Source organism: Armigeres subalbatus, chromosome 2, assembly GCF_024139115.2.
Source record: "Armigeres subalbatus isolate Guangzhou_Male chromosome 2, GZ_Asu_2, whole genome shotgun sequence".
In the NCBI taxonomy this organism is placed as follows: Eukaryota; Metazoa; Arthropoda; class Insecta; order Diptera; family Culicidae; genus Armigeres; species Armigeres subalbatus.
The window spans coordinates 277,482,849-277,500,112 of NC_085140.1; the positions used below are offsets into that span (position 1 = coordinate 277,482,849).

Genomic DNA, 17,264 nt, shown 5'->3' on the forward strand with positions numbered 1-17,264 from the left:
CTTCCTTCTTCCTTCTTCCTTCTTCCTTCTTCCTTCTTCCTTCTTCCTTCTTCCTTCTTCCTTCTTCCTTCTTCCTTCTTCCTTCTTCCTTCTTCCTTCTTCCTTCTTCCTTCTTCCTTCTTCCTTCTTCCTTCTTCCTTCTTCCATCTTCCTTTTTCCTTCTTCCATCTTCCTTTTTCCATCTTCCTTCTTCCTTCTTCCTACTTCCTTCTTCCTTCTTCATTCTTCCTTCTTCCTTCTTCCTTCTTCCTTCTTCCTTCTTCCTTCTTCATTCTTCCTTCTTCCTTCTTCCTTCTTCCTTCTTCCTTCTTCCTTCTTCCTTCTTCCTTCTTCCTTCTTCCTTCTTCCTTCTTCCTTCTTCCTTCTTCCTTCTTCCTTCTTCCTTCTTCCTTCTTCCTTCTTCCTTCTTCCTTCTTCCTTCTTCCTTCTTTCTTCTTTCTTCCTCCTCTTCCCTCTTCCTTCTTCCTTCTTCCTTCTTCCTTCTTCCTTCTTTCTTCTTCCTTCTTCCTTCTTCCTTCTTCCTTCTTCCTTCTTCCTTCTTCCTTCTTCATTCTTCCTTCTTCCTTCTTCCTTCTTCCTTCTTCCTTCTTCCTTCTTCCTTCTTCCTTCTTCCTTCTTGCTTATTCCTTCTTCTTTCTCCTTCTTCCTTCTTCCTTCTTCTTTCTTCTTTCTTCCTTCTCCCTTCTTCCTTCTTCCTTCTTCCTTCTTCCTTCTTCCTTCTTCCTTCTTCTATCTTCCTTCTTCCTTCTTTTTTCTTTATTCTTCCTACTTCTTTTGTTTTTTTTTCCTTCTTGATTCTTTCTTCTTCCTTGATTCTTTCTTCTTCCTTGATTCTTTCTTCTTCTATGGTTCTTTCTTCTTTCTCTTTCCTTCTTCTTCATTTATTCTTCATTCGGAGAATTTCAACTATTCGGCCAAACGGCATTCGGCCAGATGGCGTTCGGCCAAATGACCCATTCGGCCAAATGGCATTCGGCCAAACGACATTCGGCCAAACGGCATTCGGCCAAATGACCCTAAACCTGTAACATATGTTGAGTTAGACGTCTGTTGCGGCGGAAACAAGATCTGCAAAACAGCGTTACATTGGAACCCAGCAGGACATCGCATCAGTGTCTGATGGTGGCGTACCTTCCACAAAACAATTTGAGAGAAGTCGTGAAAACCCAAGATAATTTAGATCGGCCTATCGCACCACATTGGGGTGCGCAGGACTCAGTAAGTAATACAGACATTAGTGTCTCACAGCCTGATATCCGTTAAGCTTATGCATTTCTGTTGATAGCAGAATTTCTAAGAAAAATATATTAAGCTCGTTTAGTGGAATGTATTAAACTGTCTAAGACGAATTAAGTACTGTCCATTTAATTCCACCAGTTAATTTTCGTTATCTTTGCAGATACGTATTTCGACCACAACTGTGTGGTCGTCTTCAGTGTCTTGTACTTGAGTCGAGTCAAGTACAAGACACTGAAGACGACCACAGTTGTGGTCGAAATACGTATCTGCAAAGATAACGAAAATTAACTGGTGGAATTAAATGGACAGTACTTAATTCGTCTTAGACGGTAGAATTTCTAAGCCAAGTAACCATTTTTACATTTTTAACCCCAGAAATTTTGTAGACCGAACCGGGTGTCATAGCCGCCTTCACAAAATGAGGAATCTAAATTAGCCACCTTCGGCTTGTTTTTCCCCTATAGCCGCGCGCCTTGGAGCTAAGTCAAGGAAGGCTTCTTTATCCTATCTTATATCCTTATCTTTTGAGTGTTTTCGCGATATCGTGACATTACAATTTTAAAATAAATTTGAAATTTCTAATGTATTGCACCTTGAGTAGTGTGGCTATTTCTTCATCCCTTATCCTTATTCTACCGAACTCCCAAATTATGCACCCATAATTTTGCACAGTAGCTCTTCCGGGCGTCGGCGCTCGAGCTGAGCTGATTAAATTTCCCAAGTGTCCTCCTGAGCGCAGCGTTTTTTTCTTCTATATATCATTTCGTACAATCCATCGTCACCCTCGACGGACCGGCGGACGCCTCTTGACGCATCTCGACACCCACTGGAACTAATTTTTATCCCACTTTGCACCGCACGTTGTTGAGTTAAGTTGGATGTCCGCATCTTCACCCGCTCGGCTCGGCTGTCATCCGGAGTATATGTATGAAGGTAGCGCGGGATAGAGTGCAGAATAAGTTATGAGTCGCTTCCATGAATAAATTTGCATCTGATTTTTGTCGGCAACTATACTAAGGAGGAGCGTTTTTGTTCCAATTTTGTAGCCGTTCATTTTGATGCCGATGGTGTTACATAGTTGTAGGTTTTTCTAAATGGCGTAGTTAGTAGGAAAAACCGTGAAGGCTTTTCCGCATTTTTCTGTTTGATTTACAACTTCCTAATGATTGGTCAGTTAAGATTTCTAATGTTTTGACAATAGAGGTAATAGACTATAGAGGATGATTGTCGCAGCAGTTCCCTTTGTTATCGTCCTCAAACATGTTGGGTACCTATCTGTCAAAACGTACTGATTTTTCCTTGGTTGACATTTAGTGCCCTATCCTCGCCAGCAAAAGATGTTCCGCCAGTAACGGCAGCAACAATCTTCCTCTATAGTTTATTTCCTCTATTGTTTTGACTAATGACATTTACAGAGGTTAAGAACAGTCAAAATTTTGACGAAACTCGATGAGCAATACTTTGGTTGGAACAATGCTTTGATAAAACTGGGATGTTAAACATACATTTTGTTCTGCTTGTCATTTTATGTGACGTTTAATATCATCATATTGTATGCTTACCCCAGAAACTAGAACTAATATGCTGTCCAATGCATCAATACACATTTTTGTGAAATTCTGTATCTTTTATTTTCTTGTTCTGCTGATAGATTGATTATAAATTAACAAAAGTGAAGAAGATAAAAATAAAAATACAATGCACAGTAAAAAAAAACGATTTTCTTCAAAATAAATAGAGGAACGGTATCTCATAGTCAATAAGAATAAACAATATGTGTTTGCCTAATCCTGCTCAGGTGGAGGAGGAGGAAAATCAGGTATCTGGCACCCCCAACCCTACCCCCTACGTTTGACAATAGCCAACATCTTTGAGTTTCCCATTGTTCTATTGAAATTGGGTTTCCCACTGACAATTCTATTTAGTAAACAAACCATTATTCCGAACTGATTTTTTTTCCAAATGGACGTAAATATTTTTCACCATTTTTCGAGAACTTGTGCGATAGTATGAATGCGAGGTGTGTTTGAACAAGAATATTGATGCCTTTAATAAATTTTCATATTTCAATCGGCACCAAGCGCTCTATTTCGCCAAAATATCACGATATTTGAAACATATTTTCAATGGGAGGTTTTCGATGACTATGATTACGTCTTCGTGTTAAATTAATCGATGATTTTGATGCTGGCATCAAAAACATGGCCGCTTCGCAGACCCCTGAGGAAAATACAATTAACGTGGTTTTTCAAGGATGTTGCACCTCCGATATACCACGGGTGTACCCGCTGCCACACTAACTGCCCCGCCCAGGGGGTGACATAAGGGAGTTGCCTCCCCGGTCACCTAAGTAGTCGTTGATACTTGCGTACCGCAATATCGGTTTAACCTCGACTCAAGCGCTCGTCGGTTTCTGGACATGACCACTCCTGAGACGAGACCTGCAAAGACGCTGCTTCTTTTCTCTTGTTTTGACACTTGTTCTTCTTTTCATCACAGTTGACCATCGAGTTTCAACTGTTTACTTGACTGTTTCACCTAAGCCCCAGGTGGACCCTTCTGAGCACAATAAAAGTGTATCCAATTCACGAAATAGTTAATTCATTTTCATAAGGATTTTTATACCGGGAACAAAACACAGGTTTATTACTGATTATTAACAAGCTTAACGGAAGGTTTGGAATACTCGTTAAAGTAAAAAAGTCTTGGTAAAACAAAAATGATGTGGAATATTTTATTTGGGATACCAATACTTTCACTCAAAAAGCTGCTGGTTGCACCTGACAGTTCGTGACAGCAGTTGACTGGCAGCAGCTGAAGTTACATTTTTTCCTCTTTGCAGGTCTCGTCTCAGGACCACTCTAGTCAAAAAGCCACAACCTTAAAATACTACTGATAACTCCCATACAAGGTATATTACACTTAATCCACTCTGGGATCCCGGAAAATAAAACAATTATGCGAAACTCGAAATTGTCGTGGAAAATGACTTGGAAAAATAACTTAGGATAAAAATATACATGCGGTCTAAAGGGATTGATGATCAATGAATTGTTGAGAAGTCTGAGAATGTTTTCTGTTCAGTTTGAAAAGCGGTAACTCTTTCTGCAAAACGTTCGCCATGTCATGAGTATCAGTTGGTAAAGATTTAGCATCGGCTCTCGTTCAAGAGTAAAATATGCTGTGTCCAGATGAGCTACATATCCATAATGTTTGCATTCATCCAATCATCCTTGATATGAAGGAAAAGACGGCTTTGAGAGGATTTGTTCTATTATTGCCGGAGAGTTTCTAGCATCAACCATTCTGAAACTCGACCATATATTTTTCAATACTAACAATCTTCTGGTCAAGGTTGATTGAAATACCGTTTTGATTAATCTTACGGACATTTGTGTATATTTCCTCTTTAAATTTAGGGTATTTGAAGCAACATTTGAAAATACATTTTTCTAGAAAATAAATTGTGTTAAGAATAAATAAAATCGGACGAGCGCATGAAACTTTAGTGTACATTCCGGGAAACGTGAATCCCGGGAAATTAAATTTCCCGGGAAATCGTTTCCCAAAATGGAAGCCCTAGTCTCCACGATTTCCACACAAATAGAGAAGAAGAAGACATAGTAAATAAACTATCTGACAGCGAGCTAGCTTCTCGCTCTCTTATGTTGAAATGGTCGTTTGTCAGAAAAGGTCATTTGGTAGAAATGGACATTTGACAGAAAATGTCGTTCGGCTGAACTGACCGTTTTTCCGAAAAAGTCGTTTAGCCGACTGATTGTTTGGCAGAAAAGATATTTTCGGGCCAAATGACGCTTTCTGCCAAAACATCCTTTCTGCCAAACGACATTTAAAATATTTGACACTTACTAATTGAACTAAAACAGTTAAAATTCATCCCTACCACTACTGCCCTTACCACGCCGTTGCTCGGTCATCTCGGTGGCACCTTACAGCGGCGTCGAATCCATCCGCACATATTTTCGCTAAACTTTCGCACCTGACCCTTCTCTCCTACAAAGCCATTATACTGATTGGTAACGGGAACAGGCACGTCCAACTTCGCCATCCGCCCAATAATAAACGCAAACGATTGCATGCGGTTTGCTGAAGAAAAATGCGCTGGACCTAAGTTTGCGACACTTCCTCGTAGGAAGGCAATTCCTCACCCTCCGCAAGTTGTTGTCACTTTGTCGTCCAGCAGCCGGAATTGCTTGGCAGCTTCACTAACTTTCCCCGTTCCAACGACCCGATCCCGATAATAGCAGCTATGAATGCGAAGAACTCTCCCATAACTTTTCTCTACCTTGCAGCTCAGTCTTTCATGGGACGTTCTTTATTGAATAAATTTGCGTCTTGATGCCCCTAACCTTCCTGCAAACACCTTTTCCTCGGTCGCATCGTTGATCCTCGCACTTACCGGCAGGATGAAAAACTGTGTGTGTGCATTTCCTCATCGATCGACAACTTTCACGGTTCACACATGGCGTTACAACGGGGCCCCCTTCAAATAGCACGACGAGAGGACCAAATTTGAAATTCAAAGTGGCACAAACTCTCACGAGGAGGTGAACTCCTCTGTCACCTTTCCGCCGTGAAGTGCGCAAACATACATTACTTTACATAAAAGGTGGAGCTCGAGCGGGCCGATAAACGTGGGTTTTTGACAATAGAATACCTCCTACTTAGTGGGGGTAAACTTCGGGTGAGACGATATTGCTGATGCCTTTGTGAGGGGCTTTGTGAGAAAATTGCCACATATAGATGAAAATGAGGTTTTTCACTTTCCGTCGTCACGTGGGATGTGCAGTGCGGGCATATCCCAGACAGAAATCGATGTAGCTTATACTAGCGGCACTTTTTTGCAGGCTTTATGGATTGAAGGTTATAAAAATATGTAATTTTACCGCCGGTTGCCGGCTTTGGATGTTTATTTACATACCGTATCCATACCGATATGGAATGTGATCAGCGCTTATGAAGGGGTGTAAAATACCAAAGCTATAAACGTCATCGACGATCTACTATGTGGAAAACTATTACGCAAGATATAATTGACACAGTAAGTGCCACATTATTGACCATTTTTTTTTACAGAATGCATATGGCATATCTCTAATTTGTAAAAAAAAGGAATTCCATATCTCTGATTTTTTAATTAATTGTTGATTGTTTTCTAGGTAGCATATAGGTAGGATTCTGAATAACGAGTAAACGGAAGTAGGTACCATGCGGGACCGAAATCCGTACAGCACCAAAATCCGTTCACCTCACGAGATATCAATAAATTAAAGGGTGTTAAAGGTAATTAATGTAGAAATAATTTATCTTATCTTGTTCAGATACTTGGCAGTAAGCTTTTAGGGCATAGAAATGGAAAGAAGACTTTGAAATTAAAACAACAAAAATCAAAAACAAATCGCCACTCACCAAAGCGGAGTTTTTGCCGCCATTTTGTTTTCGGGTAAAGCATAATTGTACCAAAAGTAACTGTGTGTTAATTGCCAGTTGCGAACCATTACATAAGATAAGCGGAACACAAATCACAGGGATCGCTTCTCAAGGTGCGTATCGAACTTTTAATAGTGGTAGTTTAGTCAATCAGACTGCTTCAATTTAAATATTTAGTTAAAAAATAGCTGTACGGATTTTGTCGAGTCAGGAGTAGTAGATTCATTATTTTATCATGTTTTTCGTAGTTTTTAATGAGTAAATGTGAAACACTTCAAAAGTAGAAGCCTCTATGATCCTGTGTCAATGACAAACGTTCAATTTACATTCGATTCCTATTTTCTAATGACTTTTTTATATACTAAGGTGCTTAAGGTCACTCCTGACGGAATCCAAGATTAAAAGTGCTCGCGTTTTCGGGGGCACACCACTCGATACGGAAGCAATGCACAACTGTCATTTTTATTATTTCACGCATGCTGCGACGCAGCAAAGCTGAATCAACAAAAATGACAGTTGTGCGCCGCCTCTGAATCGAGTGGTGTGCCTCCGAAAACGCGAGCACTTTTAATCTTGGATTCCGTCAGGAGTGACCTTAAGTGTACGTATTTCGATGCCCCATGGTAATCTGCTTACTTGGATGGAACAAAAAAATCTACACATTACCGCTGAGCATCGAAATCCGTACAGTGCTTAAGTGTAGTATATGAAAAAGTCATTAGAAAATAGGAATCGAATGTAAATAAAACGTTTGTCATTGACACAGAAGCATGAAGGCTTCTACTTTTGAAGTGTTTCACATTTCCTCATTAAAAACTATGAAAAACATGATAAAATAATGAATACATCAACTACTCCTGACTCGAAATCCGTCCACCGTGGATGGATTTTGAATCAAATGATCAAAATCCGTACAGCTATTTTTCAACTAAGTATTCAAATTGAAGAAATCTGATTGAACAAACTACCACTGTGAATGGTTCGATACGCACCTTGAGAAGCGATCCCTTCAATTTGTATTCCGCTTAACTTATGTAATGATTCGCAATTAGCAATTAAACCACAGTTACTTTTGGTTCAATTATGCTCTAATCGAAAACAAAATGGCGGCAAAAACTCCGCGTTTGGTGGGTGGAGATTTGTTTTTGATTTTTGTTGTTTTAATTTCAAAGCCTTCTATCCATTTCTATGCCCTGAAAGCTTACTGCCAAGTATCTGAACAGGATAAGATTAATTATTTCTACATTAATTACCTTTAACCCCCTGTTATTTATTGATATCTTATGAGGTGGACAGATTTCGGTGCTGTACGGATTTTGGTCCCGCACGGTATATTTATGTTTAAGCGCCAGCTCTCAAATGATGCGAAAGGTTTAATACCTAGTACCTATCCAGCAGAGAATTTAATTTTTAAGCAAATAATGCACAGATTCTTCGACTATAATGAACTTTTCTTTTCGTAAGTGTAAGAAAAGTTAAAACTGTTTCAACCAAACAGTATCCAATTAGAGCACGTCTGTTGTACTGAGCGCTGTTGGGAGCCTTTTTTCGAAACAGTGTAAAAACGTATTCAAATCAACCATATGCATGCTTAGCAACTCTAAATGGGTAATAATTTCATATCAGGTAATGCATGTACAACGGAAATTGCATCCTCTAATGAAGCACCCTAAAGCGAACACCAATGCAGTTCCCTTCTATTGTTCGCGTTTGCCGACTTTATACACACAGCACCCTCCGAAACCATTAGGATAAAGTTACGTTTTCCGGGCCGCTTCTTCCCCTCCTGCCCCGCGGGAACCCATTTGGGACCATATTTCTGGATCACCTCTCGCGCAGTTGGTTGCGATAATTATTGCGGCATAATGTCAAATTATAAGCAATTTAAATCAATTTCTAGGCTTCCTGTGTCCCGCAAAGCTGCACTGGGTCATCCGGTTCGGGTGGGTGGTTTGGCCGGTCAATGCCGTAAACGCTCGCGCCAATTTTGGGATAAAAGAAAAAACTTAAAGGGAAATTTAATGACTTTTGTATGGCTACGCAGACTGCCAGTTTTGGGCCCAATACCTATCAAGGGTATTCAATATGGGATTGGCTATATCCGACAGCAATGAGTTAATGGAAAACTATGTTTCACGTACGATCTTTTGTTATAAATTGAATTGGATTAAATTTCGCAAGTATTTGTTTTGATTTTGATTATTTTGATGAACAGTAAGGGGTCGTACACATATTACGTAAGCGCTTAGGGGGGAGGGGGAGTCTGTCGTTTTCTTCCGCACCTTATAAATAAAAAAATCATTTGTATGCAAAAAACCTTACTTGGGGGGAGGGGGTGTTCGAAAATCCTAGAAAAATTGGTTACGTAATAAGTGTACAACCCCAGTAAGTTTGGTTGAATGTTTTGTTAATTTGCGCATACCAAATATGTACAAAAAAAAATTAAATGCAAAATATTTTTATCTTTTCGTCGATGTTATGTTTTTGTTTTTATTAATGCAGTGAATTTCGGCAATTTGTCGTAATTTTTACAGTTTAGCGTAATGAAGAATTGTTGTTGCACTTTTAATCTAGTTGAATTATTGACGAAAAAAAAATAGATGAGAAGAAATCGATCAATACAGCCACGTCCTGATTATGGTATGGGTTGGAAAGGCACAGACGTTCTAAGAACCACTAGAGGCGCAGCCTCCGCATCAATGCCCGTGCTTTCAACATTCTCTACTGATTTACCGGCTACTGTGAAGCTGGAAGGAGTCACCGTATTCACATCCAAAGATTTGGTTTTTTTGGCGTTGATGACTAAACCTACCGATGAGAAGCGATCGGCAAGGTTGTTGAGCTTACTCTGTAAATCAGAGTGCCATTGTCCTAGAAGTATGCAGTCCATGGTTTGTTTCACGGATAATTGCATCCATCTGAATTTCATCGATCACGATGAGGAACAGTAGAATAGTTCCTTGCTTTACACCAGCAAAATGAAAGAGCCTTGCATTACGCCCTGATGAAGCTGATTACTTCTTCAGGAGCCCCCGTGTGTCTCAGAGTACCCGGCATATTCTCGTGATTGAGATGGTCGAAAGCTTTTTGGTAGTCAATGGAAACCAAGTAAAGGGAAACTTGGAATTCGTCGACCTTCTTCTTCATTGGCATTTTATCCCCCACCAGGACATTGCTGCCTCGCAGTTTAGTGTTCATTAAGCGCTTCCACAGTTATTAACTTCGAGGTTTCTAAGCCAAGTTATCATTTTTGCATTCGTATATCATGAGGCTAACACGATGATACTTTTATGCCCAGGAAAGTCGAGACAATTTCCAATCCGAAAATTGTCTAGAACAGCACCGGGAATCGAACCCAGCCACTCTCAGCATGGTCTTGCTTTGTAGTCGCGCATCTTACCGCACGGCTAAGGAGGGCGCCATTTGTCGACCTGCTCCAGAATTATACGGAGCGTGACAATATGGTCTACACAGAATCTTCAGAAAACCTTGTACTGCGATATCCCAGATATTGCGGAATAAACTATGAGCATCTCGGCTGATATCCGATCGACCCCAGCGGCTTTGTTCATTTCATGCTTTGGATGGTTGGTTGGATCTCTAGCTGTGATAGAACTTTGGTATGGTGATGAAGCGAATGAAGCGAATGAAGCAAATGATGCCGATAAGGTGATGGCCTAGATGGTATTTGTTATAGTTGTTCGAAGTGCTTGGACCAGCATTTCAGCTGGTCAGCTCTAATGCGTCTTTCGCAGATATCGCAGATATATTCCATCGAACGACATACGGAATCCACGAACCGCCTACATTGTGCGTGCAATTCTTCTCTTCAGTAGACGAGATTCTGGTAGGGGCTGTCCACAAACCACGTAGACCGAAATTTCATTTTATCAAACCCCCACGCCCCCCCTAGTAGACTTTCGTAGACATTTTCAAATGTCTACGTAGACTTTACCAAATTTTACAAAACATCATATGTGATAGGAAAAATATGGAAATCAACCACGTTTTAGGCAATTCAGCTATTCAATTCCATTTCCATGTAAAAATTACAACAAAATTCGAATTTGAAACTTAACAAAATCACACTGAATAAAATCCAACAAAACAAGAATCAAATTGAAACGAAATCAAATTTAATCCTCTGTCCATAACTCCTGAAATCAAATCTCAAAGCCAATTAGTTTAATTACTGTTGAATTCAATTCCTCCTAGAGGTGTGCACCACCACTACCGACATTTTTGCATCGGCGCGCCACTGATAAAATCTGTCACGCATCTGACCTATAATTCTCAACGCCGGTTCAAAATTGTAAAAATCGTGAATTTTCAGAATTTAGAAAAAAAATCGAGTTAAAATTTCGAGAACGTCTATATTCCAATAAGTTTTGCGTGGAAATTTAGTACAATTTTCCAATTGATAACCTTGAAATACTCCAAAGAACTCTCCGTGATAATTCCGATGCTTTTCTTGAAAATTCCATGCAATATCCCGCTAAATAATCATCTGTTGAAATCCCAAGATTTTTCTTCTAAGTTCCAAAAGTTTCCCCGTTAAAAAACCCGAGTAATTTTCCGTGAAAATTTAGAATTATTTCCCGAGGTAATTTTTAGTTTAAACGGACATTCCGAAATATTTCCCGTGGAAATTCAGAATGGTTTCCTACGATATTTTTTAATTTCTCTTGCAAATTTGGAGCAATTTCTTGAGGAAATTTAAATAAATCTTATGGACATTCCAAAAAATATTTTCTGAATAATTTTCGGTGGAAACTATGGAGAATTTTCAGTTGAACTTTTTGTGAACTCTCGTAAAAAAATCGAATAAATTTTCATGAAAATTAGAAAGACTTTTTTACAAAAATTGCAAATATTTTTTTGTGGAAACTCAAACTGTTTTTGGTGGGAAATTCAAATAATTTCTCGTGGAAGTTTTCAACAATTTATTTAGAAATTTCAAAAATTTTCCATCGATTATTCCAAAGTATTTACATTAGAACTGCCGGAGAAATTTACGAAGTAGAATTTTCCCCGGGCATTTCAAATAATTTTGCTTATATTTGCAAAGAATTCCTCGCGAAAATTCCGAAGAATTTCCAAAATTCAGCAAAAAAATTCGGGGACTTCCCAGAAAACCTCCAGTGAATATTCTGAAATATTCTCTGAATATTCTCGCGAAAATTTCGGAAAATTCCCTTTACAAGTTCCAAAGAATATCTTTTGGGCATTCTAAAGACTTTTTCTTGGATATTCCAAAATGCTTCCTTTGTGAATTCCAAAAAAATCCGTTAATGTTCGACATAATTTCCATAGTTCGCAAAGAAGTTCCTTCCGAAAATCAAACGAAATTCTAGTAGGAATCTGCAGTAAAATCCAAGTGAAGATTTTGAAAAAAAAATCGAAAGTTTTTATAGCATACTTTGGAGAATTTTCCTGCTCAATACAGAAGAATTTCCTGGTGAAATCCATGATAGTTTTAAGCCGTTGCTCAGACTTTTACTTTAGTGAAATTCATTAAATTTTTAAGGAGAAATGCAAGAGATTATATCGGTAAAGTCTTGCAAAAAAACCGGAACATCCTAGAAAAATGAAACAAGTGAACTTCGCACAAAGCTGATGTATAAATCGCTTTTAAAAAACATAAAATCAAAAAGTCCGCGTAGACTTTTGGTATACCCCCCCGTCCCCCTTCGTAGACTATCGTAGACTTTTTCGAAACCCCTCCCTCCCCCGCAAGAGTCTACGTGGTTTATGGACAGCCCCTAGATGCGATTGACCGTGAACCAAACCGCGGATTGTTATAGCAGCCTATAATCATGGAGCACCTGAACGACTTCGAATTGGCTGATGACGTTGCACTCCTCGTTGCACGGCGTTCTGTTATGCAGAGTAAGCTCAACGACCTTGCTGAGCGCTCCTTCTCGGCAGGTTTAGTCATCAACGTCAACAAAACCAAATCGTTGGATGTAAACACGATGACTTCTTCCAGTTTCACAGTAGCCGGGCAACCAGTGGAGAATGTTGAAAGCTTCCAATATCTTGGTAGCCAAATAGCGTCAGACGGCGGTACCAAGATCGACATAGGCGCACGGATCATGAAGGCAAGGGCTGCCTTTGCGAGTTTAAGAAATATCTGAAAAAAAAAACAGGCAGATTGTAGCCCGCCTGACGGCGGACTAACCCTCTACTAGTGCGCTAGTAATTGTTTTAACAAATGGCTTAAGCGCCACCTCTTCAGAGGACCACTTGTCGTTTTTGTTGCCCGGCTAAACTCCGCTTCAGGGCGGGTTCGAATTTAATTAACTACCCGAACGTGCTAATAGAGGCTCTAGTTCTCGAAATACTCGGTTCGCAACCCCTAACAGTTTCAGAAAAGTAATCCAAAGTACGTTTTTCTACCAGACGATGCACATGAGCGACGGTTTATCATCACTGGCCAAGTTCTTTCCGTTAACCCTATCCGAAAGCTTCAGAGACAGAGTGGAGGACTGAGTTTCCCAAGCAGTCCCAACTCGGAGTACAACAACAACAAAACTACAACAAACGAACCGAACGAAACGTGAAAATAACCTTTAGACCAGTGCAATCATCGGAAGGAAGTCTACATATATCATCAAACACCTATAACAGACTATTAACATTTATTTATTACAGCTAGTCGTCATACTTTTAATCGGGTACCCTATGTCTCACTTCCTTTCCATTAATTTAAACTTCAGCATAACTACCTAACTGTGCGGATTTTCTACATGCTTTAACCTAGGCTATTCCAATAAGAAAACTCTTCCAAGCTTCGCTTTCTCGAAAACACTTTCATCCATACACTACATTTGTAGGTCTCCGATCACAAGCTTACTCACGTGCTTCTACTTTACCGAAGTCTTCCTCCTGCGTCGCGTCGCTGTGACCGCGCTGGTTCACCCAGTGAACAAAGCGTGTGGAGTGAATGGCACCTAAATCGAGCGGTTGGTGGGCCAATCTCGACGTCGTCGCGTGAACGGTCTTCAGGCGCAAATTTATGCTCTTCCGGAGTGCGATGTTGTCGGCGCGACTCCCTTCCAACTCCGGCCGGGCGTTGGGGAACTTTATAGCTGGCGCGTGGGGTCAACAGTGTGGAAATACGTGTCGCTAAAGGGGCGGTGTGCCGAGCAGGAGGGGAGCGGTGGTCCAAAAAAATACTGGGAACAAAAAGCCGTTGGACGGCTGCATACATGGATGAGCTAAGGATCGAGACTCAAAGCGATTAACATTTCTTTTTGTTTTTACCTTTTTGTTTTCTTATCTACAATCACGCACAGTACCGCACTTGCTAATTTATTAATATTTAGCACTGCCTATGGAAAGGAAATCTAATAATTAATTACACTGGATATAAAGACACTTTCACGTTGAACAAACCTCCTAAACACACCGCGAGTATACAAATTAGATTCTTCACACTGCTGCCTCTTCCACGGGTCAGAATAAAGTGGACGAGTCAGAACTTGGAATGCCTCAGATAAGTCGCAATGGGGGTTTTCGCATTCGTTCCGGAAATCGTGGGCCGATTCTATCAAAAGACGATTTCGGATTACCTTTTGATCCAATTATTAGTTTTGTCCCTTTCTCTCTTGAATCCTTCGCCTCTATCTAGTCTATTCAGAACCTTTCCAACGATTTCTTATTCTTAACCCCTAGAACAACAAGTGGTCCAAATGGGAGGTATTTCTCCTTCCCGCTTGATCCAGAGCATGTTTCGCTGGATGAGTGAACGAGCGCGCCAAGTGAGTGAACGATAATAATTTTTCATAGTGAACTTCCATGCAGTAAGTGACATGAATTCATTTATTGTATGCGAGTGATATTATACTGCTGTTCGTGATAACTTTACTGAATTCCGGTATTGACTCTACAATTAGGTACAATACAACGCAAACATAATTAACTAATCTAGAATACCGCTACAAGATAAGTGAACGCACCAAAATACGAATTTTCAACTCTAACGTGAAATCTGTGCTGTTATACGCTAGCGAAACACGGTGTGTATCAGTGGAGAACAATCAACGGCTGCAGGTGTTCGTCGACAGATGCCTGCGGTATTTAATTCGAGCCTGGTGGCCTCACAATTGGATCTCAAACAACGAGCTCCATCGTCGTTGTCACCAGAGGCCGATTGCAACAGAAATTCGGGACCGGAAGTGGGGCTGGGTCGGTCACACTCTACGTAGGGGCGGAAACGAAATCTGTAAACAAGCATTAGGCAGACCTAGAGGGTCATGGCGGCGAAGCCTCAATAAAGAAATAAAAGAAGTCGACCGAAACCTAACCTGGCAACAGGTTAAAGCGATAGCCGGGCAACGCTCAGGATGGAGATCTTTCAAGTCGGCTCTTTGCACCACCGGAGGTGTACAGGATCCATAAGTAAGTAAGTAAAGTAGGCGATCTCTTTGATTTTGGGGAAAATTGCATATTGTTCATTGGTAGGGTAAAAAGGTTTCATTCTTAACCCGAAAAAAATTGTAACTATCAGGTTCTCGTTTACTCTAATAAATCACAAATTACAAAAAGGTCTGCATTCCGAGTTTGCAAGTTGCCGCGATCAGTTGTGTTCGATATGGATCAGCAGTATCAAAAGTGCAAGTAACGTAGACCAGTACCGCAGTTAAGTGCATTAGCCCACTCGGAATAAATTTTTGCTGACAACGGAAAAAGTATTACGTCCATAGACTGTACAAGTTAGGCCGGCATATAGAGGGCAAGTCGATGCCCCCCACAGGCGGCCCCGATGGGGCCACCGATCCTTTACGGGGAAGCAATTTCCCAGCTTTGAACCAGAAAACAGTGACGGGGAGATTTATGATACTGAAAAGAACAGACGAAGGAGAAACGCTTGAAAAAGTTTCCCATGTTATAATCGAAAAAACAATCTCATATTGGTGCGCAAGTGAAGTTGAAAGCATAAGAAGAAACAGAGATGGCACGTGCCTAATCAAAACGAAAAATGACAAGCAAGCGGATGCGCTGCTAAAACTTAAAAAAATCGCGAGTGACGTTAACGTGAAAGTGATCGAACATGGATCGTTGAACAAGAGTAAAGTCGTATTCTCGTATTATGATACGTATGTTATGGATGATGAAGAAATGCTCCTCTCCCTTCAAGAGAAAAACAAAGATCTTAAAATTTCTAAAGTTGAACGGATTATTACGAAACGCGGAGGAATGATTAAAAACACCCGGTCGTTCATATTAACCCTCAACGAGTTGAATGTGCCGCCGTACATAAAGATCGGATTTCTACGTATCGCAACTCGGCCGTTCTACCCACGACCGACGCGATGCTTTAAATGCCTGCAGTATGGTCATATTAGCAAAACATGCAACGAAGACAAACGTTGTTTTAACTGTAGCGAATTGTTCCACGGTGACGATTGTGACAGAGATACTAAGTGTTTGAATTGCATCGACCAAGAAGAAAAACAACACCGACCAGGCAGTTTCAAATGTCCAGTATGGCAAAAAGAGAACAAAATCATACGGCTTAGGGTGGACCAAAACCTTTCATTTTGGGAAGCCAAAAAAAATTGAAAAATCAGAGTCAACAGCTTATGCTGATGCTGCCAAAAAAAAGCTCGAACAAAAATTTGAGGACGAGCTTAAAAGGGAAGAGCGCTTCAAAAAGCTTTAAATGAACGAGACGAAAAGACAAAGAGCGACAAGATCAATATAAGCAATTAATTAACGAAATGAAAGCCCGGATGGAAAACATAACCAAGGAAATGAACCAAATTAAGACCAAATACCAAGCCGAAATACATAGAAATAATGAGTTAGTAAATCACATCAAAACTCAGGACCACACTATTCAAAAGCTGCAGAATAAACTAAACGTAATCGCCGCAAACCCCACTGATAAGAAAACTAGGAAAACTAAGCAATATGAAAAGGAACCAACCTTGAAAAAGGCGAATATAATAACCAAGATGACACCGACGACAATAGTGATACGGATGTCCAACAAATCTTCGATGATGATAATCTAAATACTCGGGGATCGAGCTCTAGAAATAGAGTAAGCAGCAAGTAACCGGATCAACTAACTCAACTAACTCAATGGCAAACCGAACAAAAACAAACATAATCTCTTGGAACACCCAAGGACTTCGCACGAGTAGACAAGAATTGCAACTCATTATCAATAATTTGGAGCCATCAATCATTTGCCTACAAGAAACAATGTGATAAAGTAGCAGAGATACGAGGATACAACGCTATACACCGACAACGCCAAACTTCAAACAGAGCAGCAGGAGGAATAATTACCGCAATAAAAATGGTATAGACTACACCGAAATTTTATTAAATACTCAAATGGAAATTACAGCAGTCAAAGTCGAAAGCCCAATCAATGCAACGATTTTAAACATATACATACCGCCAAATGTAGTAATACCGAAAATGAAATAACTGGAATATTGACACAAATACCGAAACCTTTCATCATGACAGGAGACATGAATGCACATCATCACCTCTGGGGCAGTGAATTTATAAACAACAGAGGAGAAATAATAGAAGAAATATTCAACGAAATG

The 17,264-nt window shown here is 40.1% G+C and overlaps 1 protein-coding gene and 1 long non-coding RNA gene across 2 annotated transcripts in view; both read right to left on the reverse strand.

Moving 5' to 3' along the window:
• LOC134212290 (neural cell adhesion molecule 1-like) overlaps positions 1 to 17,264 on the reverse strand; it is a 1,103,894-nt gene that overhangs the window by 238,501 nt on the left and 848,129 nt on the right. The window lies entirely within an intron of this gene.
• On the reverse strand, positions 13,817 to 14,126 carry LOC134216405 (uncharacterized). Its single transcript, XR_009980651.1, has 3 exons — positions 14,089 to 14,126; positions 13,957 to 14,039; positions 13,817 to 13,893 (listed from the first exon to the last, which is right to left on the reverse strand). It is a non-coding gene; the product is annotated as an uncharacterized LOC134216405 (long non-coding RNA).